The 12,538-nt window shown below is 33.6% G+C and overlaps 1 long non-coding RNA gene across 1 annotated transcript in view; it reads right to left on the bottom strand.

Annotated features, from left to right (window-relative positions):
• LOC101900233 (uncharacterized) overlaps positions 1 to 12,538 on the bottom strand; it is a 329,862-nt gene that overhangs the window by 27,383 nt on the left and 289,941 nt on the right. Inside the window, exon 12 of the long non-coding RNA XR_009342681.1 lies at positions 369 to 531. This is a non-coding gene — a long non-coding RNA (uncharacterized LOC101900233). The remainder of the gene's footprint in view (positions 1 to 368; positions 532 to 12,538) is intronic.

Below are 12,538 nucleotides of genomic sequence, written 5' to 3'. Positions count from 1 at the left end.
TCCAATTCACGTTCACGTGCTTACACATGTACGTTGTGATGTGATGAGTTAGTGTTTTTCGCATCTGTCTGTGTGTGTGTGCGTGCGTGCGTGTGGGGCCGACAAAAAAATCGCACTCAATGGCCTTCGAAAGGATATGGGAAGTCGTTAATAAAACATAATGTTCCCATAAGTTTTTGGCTGTTGTTTTTGTATGTTTTATTTAGCTATTTTGATATGTTATTGCCATCATTCATCCTTTCATAGAGGGGGACTGGGGGCAGGCAGGCAGGCAGGCAGACAGGCAGGCAGACAGGCAGCAGTAGCAGCTGTGCCAGTTTACGTGTATTTGTAATTTAATGATATATTCAAGAGTTACTAATACTTACCATTACATCATCAGGTTCCAGCGCTTCAAGCTCATATGTCAGCTGTTTGTTTTTCGCTTTTCCCTCGAGAATCGATGCTTTACTTTATCGCTTTCGACAACGATACGGTTAATGGCATATTTTGTGCAATATGGCAATTTGGCTGCCCTTAAACGTTGAAATTCTGCAAGGAAATACGGAAAAGAAACATTTCAAAGAATATTAGTAAAAATATCAAACATTTAAATTGTTCATGTTCGTTTTTTATGTTCTATATAAAGATATGCATGTTTGTGCATACATATTTTGTGTGTCATAAATTTCCCATCGGAAAATAGAATTTTTTATTATTTGTTTTCGTGCGACTTCTTAGGGTCACACGTAAACCATAAAAATCAATTCCACTTAGGAATTCATTTTGATGGATCTTTTATGGGACAGCCGTGAGAGGAAGGCAAGTCGTTGTATTGACAGTATTGAGTTGACATTAAAGTGAGCATTTCAAGGAAAAGAACTATTGAATACCATTCGAAGAGAGTGATAGTTTTGCAAATGGAAAGCGATAAAAGTTCCTGATCATCGTGAAATTGACATGGCATTTAAAACTGAAAGAAATAGTGAATTTCTAATGAACTCGCTCAAAAGAATGTTATTTTTAGCTCTAGAAAGTGAATGCGAAAGAATAAGTACCTGCATCGGAATGAAGATGCGAACATGAATAAAAATTGCCCTTTTGGTCCCATACAATGGTACCTCCCTATTTTCGGTATCTTAGTGATTAAAGCGAATTGTTTATATTTATTTGAAGTTCGTAATGGATACTACAGGATATGACAGAAAATTTTCTGTGCAGGTCCACGTCTTGATATATCCGCCATATAATAGTACCTCCCTATGTTTGGTATTTTGATGATTTTAGCTACATTATTCACCGATTTTTTCAAGTTTCGCATTTGAATATTGTAATGGCTTATGGTAAAAGTTGCCTATGCAGGTCCACGTCGTCGTATATACACTAATATAACAGGTATATTCGGTATTTTTGAGATTTTTTAAAATTTCCAAATTCGTTCCAAATGGTGGAGGGTATTCAAAGGTCGACCAGGCCGAGTCTATAAATTAGAAAAAAACAATTTTTCTCTTCATGTTGAATTTGAGGTTTATATAAACTACCATTGTGGTATATATATATATATATATATATATATATATATATATATAATATATATATATATATATATATATATATATATATATATATATATTATATATATATATATATATATATATATATATATATATATATATATTATATATATATATATATATATATATATATATATATATATATATATATATATATATATATATATATATATATATATATATATATATATATATATATATATATATATATATATCATAGATCAACATGTTTATCGTTTATAGTTTATATTTTGTATATAAATACATTTAGCATTTTATTTACACACACACACACACATATACATATACATATACATATATATATATATATATATATATATATATATATATATATATATATATATATATATATATATATATATATATATATATAAATAAAACGCTAAATGTATTTATATACAAAATATAAGCTATCAACGATAAACATGTTGATCTATGATGGCCTAGATGTAAGGTATGTATTTGGAAATTCATGGGAAAAGATTGCGAAAACGCTGCCGTATTCTTTGTGGCTTAAAATTATATTGTTATTATTTGGGAGCAGCATACTTTTGGGCGTTTCAATATTGTATTTTTTTAAAAGAAAATGTGTTATAACATTTATATTAAAGTCATATGTAAAGTGACATCTTATAATTCATACTTAACTTTTCATAGCATACTTTAGGGAGCTCCTATCAATTTTTAAACTATACACTTTACATTACTATAAAATATATATAGTATAAATTCATTTGTTTATTATTTATTTTACACTTTTAGTATATTTATATTAATAAAGATTAGGATAGGGTAAGTGTACCAGTAGTCGGCACTTTTAGGATTTTCCCGTTTTTAATCGCTCACCATTCTGAGTGGAACATTTCAATTATTACAAAGTTAATTTACAGCCAATTATCTGCCAGAGAAGGGTGTACCGTTTACGAACTCCAAACACCAAGCTTAAGATAAAAAATGTAGCTAAAATCAATCACCTGAATTAGGACAACTCGTAGACTTGAATTTGTATGGGAAAATTTCTGTCATAGGAAGCAGTACCCTCTACGAAATTTCAAATTTGAAATAGCTCTTGTGAAAAGCACATAACAACGCATCTGAGTAAAATTTTATCACTTATGTTTCTTAAGCTAGAGCTCTTTCAAATTTTTTCAGCTAAATCGATTAGGAACTATACAAAAACGTGAACTTATGTTTATAATTTTTTACTAATGACGTTTCTACATAACTAGAACTCAAAATACCAAAATCTAGCGAATTTAATAGAAAATCTGACTTGAACGTAAAAAATACTAGAAACCCTTATATAGGGGCTATGTCAGGAAGGGGACCGACAGGACCCGTTTTTAAGCAAGTGATTATGAAACTAACCTAAAGCTCTCTACAAATATTCCAAGCTCTATATTTTAAAAGCATGCGAACTATATCTAAATTATTGGAGAACCTTTGTATAGACGCTTAAAAGACGAAACTGGTTTCGACCCACAAACTTAGTTCTTTCAAATCCATTTTCCAACCAATGACATTATAAGAAAATTTGTAGCAAATGCGAAAATATGCTAAATTAGTCGAAAATAAAATTTTTTTAAGAAAATCCAAGTTCGGAGTTGGGCAATATCGATCCTTTTGGTACCTCCCCCACAAAGGGTCAAAGTTTTGAATAACCAAAACTATCACAAATGCAGAAATAAGCATCTGGTTCTCCTTAAATTATACACATCACAATATTTTTATTAACCCAGGGTCTAGTGTGAAATATATATCCCTATTTCACACAAGACCTTGGGTCCTCTCCATCTGGTACCTCCCCCACAAGGGGAAAATTATAACGAAATTAACATCCGATTCCATTCAGACTTGGTACATCTCAATTTTTTCATCAACACAAGTTCTATTATAAAGATGGTACAGATTGGATCATTTCTTCTGATACCTCCCCCATTATAGGGTTCACGATTTTTTAAAAACAAAACGCTTCAACTCTCATCCAACTCTTTTCAAATTTAACACATACGAGCATTTTTCTAAAACCAGATCTGTTGTAAAGATGATGATCATTTTCTAACCCCTTCTGTTACCTCAACCACAAAGGGACACAATTTCCAATGCTTACATCTGTCATAACTTCCAAAACATGTCGGCGATTGTTTACAGATTTCTATACATATATATTTCTCTTAACCCTAATTCTGATATAAATATGTATTTGAACGAAATTTCTAATTTCGCATAAAATTGGATGTAAATATTCGATTTCCTTCAAATTTTGCGTATACCAATATTTTTATCTATATTAGATGAAGAATGAAAATGGAATACTTCGGTCAGTTATATCTGTTACCTCACGCATATTTTGTGCAAAATTTTACAAATCTCATACAAAGTATAGGAAATAGCCGTTATGTCCAAATCTGGACTAGACCTTTGTCCCATAAAAGGTTAACAGTGTGAATAATCATAACTCAAGGCTGGGGTTATAAATCTCTCGGCAAAACCAACTGATTCTATTTTACTTGTTATACCCTACACCACAAGGTGTTCAGGGTATTATGTCTTTGTGCATTTGTTTGTAACAGGCAAAAGGAAACGAGATAGACCCTTAGTTCCTTTTGATGATCTGCAAAGAATCACATTTTGAGTCGATTTGTGCATGTCCGCCCGTCTGTCTGTCTGTCCGTCCGTCTTTTTGTCTGTCTGTCTGTCTGTCCGACCGTCTGTCCATGAACTTTTGTGAACAAAGTAAAGTTCGCATTTATTGCGCGATCCAGATGAAGTTTTGCACAAATAATTTGTTTCGCCCAAGAACGAACCCTATTGAAATTGGAGATAATCGGTTAAAATTTAGATATAGCTCCCATATATATCTTCGTCCGATTTGCCTTTTATTGAGCACCATACGTGTAATATCAGCCCGAAAAGTATGGAATTTTGCAATCGGTTCAGATACAGCTATAACTCCCATACATATTGTTCATCCGATTTGTTATTTTTGTCCTCCGCAGCCGTAATATGCACTCTGTAACAACAATATTTGGGGAAATATATCAAATGCAGCTCAGAAATACCGTTGCAAAATTTTATCGAGAACGGTTCAGATTTGGATATAGCTCCTATATATAACTTCATCCGATTTACCTTTGATTGTGCACCAAACGTCTAATATTTGTCCAAATGGGATGAAATTTGGCACTTGCGACCGAAGCTAGTATGTCAAATTTGGTGAAGATCGGTTCAGTTATAGCTATAGCTCCTATATATACTGTTCATCCGATTTGTTATATTTGTTACCCACAGCTGTAATATGCACTCCGTAACAACAATATTCAGGGAAAAATATCAAATACAGCTCAGAAATATCTTTGCCAAATTTTATCGAGATCGGTTCCGATTTGGATATAGCTCCCATATATATTTTTAACCGTTTTCAAATTAATTGTGCACCAAATGGGCAATACAAGTCCAAATTTAAAATATACAAATGCTTCGGCATATTTTGTCCTTTGAACTTTAAATTATAATTATAATCATAGCGTGTATGATTGAATTCTCCCATAAAAACTTTTAATTGTTATGTGGAGCTCTACTATATTAGCAAAGTGGTGTAGGGTATTATAAAGTCGGCCCCGCCCGTCTTTAGGACTTTCTTTACTGGTTTTACTTATTTTAGTTTAAATTAGTTTCGACCCCTAAAAGTATGCGATAAAATATAGAAATGTATTTGTGTGAAAAAACACTGAATACCACTGTATATTATTATTATTATTACAAGTATTATATTCATTATGCTATCGAAATCCCAACTTGATGCTATCTAAAACAATTACAAAATATTTTGAATGACTTATGAATGCATCCTTTTGTATGGCAACCACAAAAATCAATTGTTATTGTCATTCAACCTGATGATATATATATTTACGCATATTTGTGTGTGTGTGTGTGTGTGTGTGTGTGTGTGTTTGGCAAACTTATTATATGCAATATAATAAATTATTGAACTGCCTATTATCGTTTTAATATAAATGAACTATAATTATTGATGTATTCCCTTACAATTTATATATGATGACCAATTGCAAAATTGATTTCCATTTGATGGATGAATGACTTGGTGATTAATGGCTAAACATCAGGTTGGCCAACATAAGCCATCATTTATTATTGAAACGAATCGAATCGAAATATGGGCCTAAATGCAAAAGACGACGAAGGCGAAGAAGATGGCTTGATAACAAAGGCTCTTTTGTTCCATAAAATGGCCCGAAACAAATTATTGAATAAAAGAAAACCCCTCCCCCACCACCTCTACTTCGACCTGCCACATTGTTGTGGCATGTTCTTTGTGTGCGTGTGTGTTGCTGTTGTTGTTGACTTTGAGAAATTCCTGCAGCTCAATATAATTTATTGTTTAAATAAATTTACTAAATCATTAAGCAATTTTTGTTGCTCGTGGTGCTGCTTGATATGCCACTCCTCCCCCTTTTTCAGAGCACTCCGACGAGGAGGATATTTGCACAATTTTTCCTGCACGCATTATTTGTTACGTGCCTTGGGCTCTACGCTTCGCTCCGGTGGAGGGTAGCCTTTGTTGTTTTCGGATTTTTTTTTGCTCTTTTTTCTTTTCCGATTTCTTCCCGTAAATTAAGCGCGGATACGGAAGTGAGTCATTATAAATAATATATTGGCGTTTATTTCTTTTCGCTTATGCCTTCCATGGGAGGAGATTGAAGAAGTAGGAGAAGAAGAAAAACATGAGCAAGGAAAAACTGTAAGGAAATGCCTTAATTCATTCTTATGCCCAGATTTCTCCTACCTCATTTTGTTGGTGCTCTTTGCTTTCTTTTCATTTCTCGTTGCAGCAAACCTATGGACCTTACATTGCTTGACTTTGTAAGTTAAATGAAAAAGTAAAAAAAAGACAATGGCTAGGGTACCTGCACTTAGGTCAATAAAGTTGGTGCTGGGTAGTGATTTTACCCACTTAGGTTCCTTAGCATTTTCCGGTTAGTCAATTATATTCGCAGACATTTCTCCTTCGTCCTTACACCTTTTCAGTTGGTGAAGAAAATAAAGCTCCCTCTTTTAAGTGATGGCGTCTTTTAACGAAGTATGTGTGAAAAGACTGTTTGCGTGAGTGTGTGTGTTTGTGCACTGCTTGAACTAAAACTTACCACCCCGTGAAAGCTTATAAATTTTAAATATTTAGCTCCCTGATTACACGCTGATATTCTGGTATTACATTTAAGTGATTGAATTTTTGTGTTCCCTCCAGCCATTCGCATTCCTATTTGCACTCTTCTTTTGCACTGATTTTTATCTTCTCTGCTATGCGTAACGTAAGAAGGGCGTATCAAATGAGGTCTTTTGTGGGAATTTACTACTTAACGGAAATTATAAATTACACCTTTGCCAGCCAACGCTATGGGTATAAAATTGCGAGGCCAAAAGCGCTATGAATTATTAATTTGTAATGTTTTAATAAAGTCTCGGGTGGAATTTATGAGTTGCACATTAAATTAGAAGGCAACTAGGACACAGAAGCAAAGGGCGGGAAATTAAATTAAAAGGTATTTTGGATTTTAAGAAATGTAAAATAGATTTTGAAAGAGTAGTTGTGGGAAATGTGAATTGAGAAATATTATATACCTAAACGGCCCTATTTAAACCGTGGTGAGATACACCTCCTTTGCCTTCAAAATATAAATGTTGATAAATATTTTATGTAATCCAAAAATGCAATTCAAATGTTAACGAAAACCTTTCACATATTTTTTGTGAAAAGATAATCTATAGAAATAATTCTCTCTGTGGTATTCTATGAAAAAAATAAAGGTTTGCGGAATATGATTGTTCGTGTAAAAACCATATAAACAAATGGGTATGGGTATGCGAGATGCATATAACAGTACTTTTACCCAAATTTTTGAAAGGCTTAACATTTTTTGGTCTATAAAATTCTTAAATAAAATTAAAATCGTAAATAAAATTACACCCAAGTTGTCTGAATATGTTCTTACAAAATTCCTAATTTTTTGATATTATATCCTTAAAAAGGGTCTTCAAAAATGTACCCTTTGAAAAAGCACAATATTTGCACAGGAAATCTAAAAATATATTTTTAATTTTTTTTTTTGGCCAGGAGTTTTTATTAAAGATTCCCTTGAAATATGCATTGTTCGGTAGGGAGGTATTTGAAAATAAATTGTTGAAAATAGATTTTCGGTCGTCGGTCAAAAAGTCCATGAATTTTTTCCCTAAAAAGCTCTGCGATTTCTGGTCAGGGAAGTCCTAAGAAACTAAAATAATTTTGGTAAAAAAAAAAACAATGTAAAAGTAATTTGGAAAAATCCATGACTTATATTTAGCTGAAAAATACTTAAAACTGCTTTAGAAAAAGTAAAACACTTCGGCAGGGCCGAATTTTTAATACCCTCCACCATGTGGAAGGAAATTGAAAATTTTCAAAAAAAAAAAAAAAAAAAAAAAAACGAAAAAAATACCGTTTAAATCGTGGCTATATGAAGACGAGGACCTGCGTAAGTAATTTTTTGTCAAAGGCTGTAGTACCTATTAAGATCTTCAAATACGAAACAATTCCGGCAAAGACGATAATGTCGCTTAAAGTTTCAAAATAAATTAAAAGAAAGGGTGGTACCGTTATATGGGAGCTATACGAAGACGTGGAACTGCATACGAAATAGGATGTTTTACCCTTTACGAACTTTGGGTACGAAATTTGAAACAATTCCGATTAATAATGTCATTAAAATCATCAAAATTCCGTATATCAGGAGGTTGTATGGGTGTTATATGATTTTTTTTGCATAGTACCCATTACAAACTTTGAATATGAAATTTGAAACAATTTGGGAGAATGATGTCGCTAAAATCATTAAAATACCAAATATCAGGAGATACTGTTTTATGGGAGCTATACGAAAACGTGGAACGACAGGGTGGTTTTACGAACTTAACCTGCCTACTAGCAAAATACACATGTGTGCAAAATGTTAGCCTTTATCTCATTCGTTCGAAACATGGCGTGATTACAACATACAGACGGACAGACAGACACACAGACAGATGGACAACAAAGTAATCCGATTTAACCATGTCCGCGTGTCCGAAAGGATTGGGATAGAGTGCTGAAATTGCACATGCGTTTAGGTCTGAACTCAGTTTAAGTTCCAAGATTGGCTTTATCGTCAAATTTTTTGTATAGCCCACATATAAAGGTACCCCATCATTTTCTGCATGTCGCCGATTATTCTGTACATTGCTGCAAAATTTTTCACGGATTTTTCTGAAATATAGTATTTAAAGATTGTAATGTGTTCCTAACCCCCTGGAAAAATACTGTTAATATAGGTCCGCATCGTGGTATAGCCTTTATTTTAATAGTCCTCTCATTTTAAGAATTATGACGATTTTTGGCACACTTTTCCAATGGAATTGTCCGGCTTTTGGTATTTGAAGATTTTTACGAGTAAATATGAAAAATGAGTATCAAAAATTCGGCCCGGCCAATCTTACTACTTTTTTACTTGCTATATATCCCTTATTCATGAAAAATATTAAAAACCCTGATATTTGGCTAGAAAGATATCAGAAGGAGCAGAACTTTTTTTGTGACTAAAGTTTAGAATACATAGGCTTCTCTTTGTATTCTATGTTCAAAATCTTAACCATTTTTGGGGGAGGTCCCGGAAGGAGTGGTCCTATATTTCCCATTTGCACACCAAATCTTTTTTAGCAGAAATATTGGGATGTGTTAAATTTGAAGAGAATTGGATGCTCAATTCGCATTTTATAATAGTTTTGGTTATTCAAAACGTTGTGCCTTTGTATGAATGTAGCAGAATGAGGGGGCTGATATTTACCATATTCACGAAAGATCTTGTTTTGATAAATATATTAAGATGTGCCGAGTTTGAAAGAAATCGAAACTTCACGTTTTACGAACTTCGGGGCTATTCTAAAATTTTGACACGTTGTGAGGGCGGTACCAGAAGGAGTAGACCGTTATATCCCACATTTACACCAGGTCTTGTGTTATTAAAAATATTGGGATATGAGAAATTTGAAGATTCGGTTTTCACATTTTATAAGAGTAGCATTTTATAGTTATTCCAAATGTTGAAACTTTGTGGGTGAGTTACTTGAAGGAGTGGACCGATATTGTCCATTTTCGCACCTGATCTGGTATTGAGAAAAAATATTAGGATTTGCAAAGTTTGCAGAAAATCTAATGACCTTTTTTCCTTTATTTTCTATGAAGTAAATTATATTCTTTGAAAAATTTGACCTTTGTGGGAGAGGTACCAGAAGGGGTGGACCGATGCTGCCCATCTTTGAACTGATCTAACCTTGACAAAAATATTTCAGGCAGACAGACGGGTGGACGGAAGGAAGGACACCCCTAGATAGACTTCAAATGTCCTGAAACTGATTTGGACCAAAGAGAGATAAGGCAAATGATATATACCCTCTGTAGCCATAGGGTATAAAAATTAGGGTATACAAAAAAAATTTCGTGTGTCGACTGTAGATCCGCTGGTGGTATGAATCATCACGTCTCACAGCTAATCAGAATGTGATTTTCTTGAAAAACCCCGATTTGTTGTCATCTCTGATTTCTGAAGAATTTATTAGATTCGATGGTTAACATATTACAGTTAAAATAGACAGAAGATGAGGTAAACATGTATGTGGGAGTGTTATGTTCCAAAGTTTTTTTTTTTTTTTTTTGAGTATTTGTTGATCTCTGTGGAGATTTACATATGAAGATTCATTTTTAATAGATTTCCGAATAATAGAAGTCTAACAGTGTTAAGAGGTTTAACTATGACTTTATTTGGTGACGAATTTAACAATAGTATATCCTAAAGCTATAGCAGTAAAATTCGGTTCCGTAAAAATCTGCAAAGCTGAGGTGCCCAGATAATACTTATTTTAATTGAACATCCCATATTTTTCCTGTAACTACAATGGCGATTAAGTTAATGTCAAAAGTGCAGTGAGGTGCCCTCTTACAATATATAAACAGAATATTCATGGACAATGGCAGACAACTGTGGGGGTTAGTAGCGACGGTGACATTCGGGTGATACTGGTTGGTTATTTGTCCGAAGTCAAGTCCATGTTATTTTTGTCAATGTTGATCTGACTGCAGGGCTAAATGGGTAAACATGTAAAGCAAGACACACATGTTTCCTACACATGTATGAGTGTCTGCTTGCATGTGTGCGTTGCTGACATTGTAAATAATGTAGATATAATGAGTATGCACTCAGCATATACCCTGCACATGTAAAATTCCTACCATGTAAAAGTCCACTGCATCCATGCCATATCCAGGCTACTTATATATTTTGTATGCTTTTGGTAATTTAAATTAAAACAGAAAAACACACAGAATTCCTCCATGACAGGGGCAAAGGTTGGAGAGAACATCCCAAATGTCGCAACATCATTACTCCTGTAGATGCCAACTTTAATGTGCTCTTAATTTGGCCTTTGGTTTCGCCAAAAGTATGGGTCATCATTGTAGGATTGCAAGTGAACCTGAACGTTTTTTTAAGATTCAGCGGGCATCGATACGAACGTCAATAAATAAATAAGTAAACATATAAATGTGATTATTTGCAAAAATGAAATTTAAATTAATGTGATTTTGTAATTTATGAGGTGTAAATAAAGGCGGCATGTTGAAGTAAAAGGGAGGAAAAGAGAGAGAGAGAGAGAGAGAGAGAGAAAGAGTGTTAACAAAAATAATGCGGTCAGCATCAAAGTAAATTGTCACAATTCAGTCATACTTGAGGAGAACGAGGAAAAATGCAAGTTGAAATTAAAATTAATTCGAAAATAAGAACTAGCCGAAATATTTCTTTTATAGAACTAAGTTAGAGTATCAGTTGCATGCTGAAAGATTTACACACTCAATATATTAACATTTGTATTTGAAGAAAAATGGGCGCATGTTACTACCAATTTTTTGCTGCAGAAGACGGTACCACAAAAAGTGTGGGCCTCATATGCCATTCATAGTCCCTCTAATGTTGGCAATGTGCAAAATTTAAAGAAAGAAACTCCTTCTTAATAAATAAAATCGGGGGGTATCTTTATTTAAACGCAGTTCCTACAGGAGGGCGTATATTCATAATCTGCGTTGGCTTATGTAGAACTAAAAATACCAAAAGTTGCGAAATTTAAGAAAAAATAGGAGGGACGTGTATTTGGGAAAATTATACTATACAGGACCTTACTCAAATAAAGGTAAACGAAATATATAAGTTAAGGAACTTTGTCAAAGGTAGAAAATTCCTAAATTCCTTTGGCATATTTACGTGTCCGCAAAGACATGTGGCGAATTTTTCACCGCACTTCGCCACCACAATTTCTTTCGTTAGTACATATTTCCAACAAACACAGATACCAACGTAGACCTTAATATCGAATTTTCGGATTTCAGCTTTCCTGCTTCCCTTCACCCAATACCAAATGTAGTACTGCTTAGTACTTTTCGTACGATTGTAGTACATATTTGCAAAACAACCTCCATATCTCAATCGCAAATACCAACAGAGACCTCAATATCAAATTTTGGAATTCCAGCCCTAACCCTTTACCCAATAACCAATTTAGTACCATTTATTACTTTTTCATACATACATAGGCAGCATTTCCACACCACCGCCCAATCTCAAACACAGATACCATCAGTAGTTTAAATATCATATTTCAAAATTTTATCTCCATCCCTTCATCGAATACCAAATATAGTACCATTCAGCACTTTTCGAACAACTACACTACACATTTCCGAAACCCCCTCCATATGTCCAGGCTACATATGAACAGAGACCCTAATACCAAATTTCAGACGACATGCAATATTTGTTCACCCAAAACAAATTGTACCAAATATAGTACTTTTTAGTGCTTTTCGTGCACTTGTAGTACGCATT

Source organism: Musca domestica, unplaced genomic scaffold, assembly GCF_030504385.1.
Source record: "Musca domestica strain aabys unplaced genomic scaffold, Musca_domestica.polishedcontigs.V.1.1 31, whole genome shotgun sequence".
In the NCBI taxonomy this organism is placed as follows: Eukaryota; Metazoa; Arthropoda; class Insecta; order Diptera; family Muscidae; genus Musca; species Musca domestica.
Note: the sequence above shows the minus strand (reverse complement) of the source record. Positions and strands in the feature narration are given on the sequence as shown.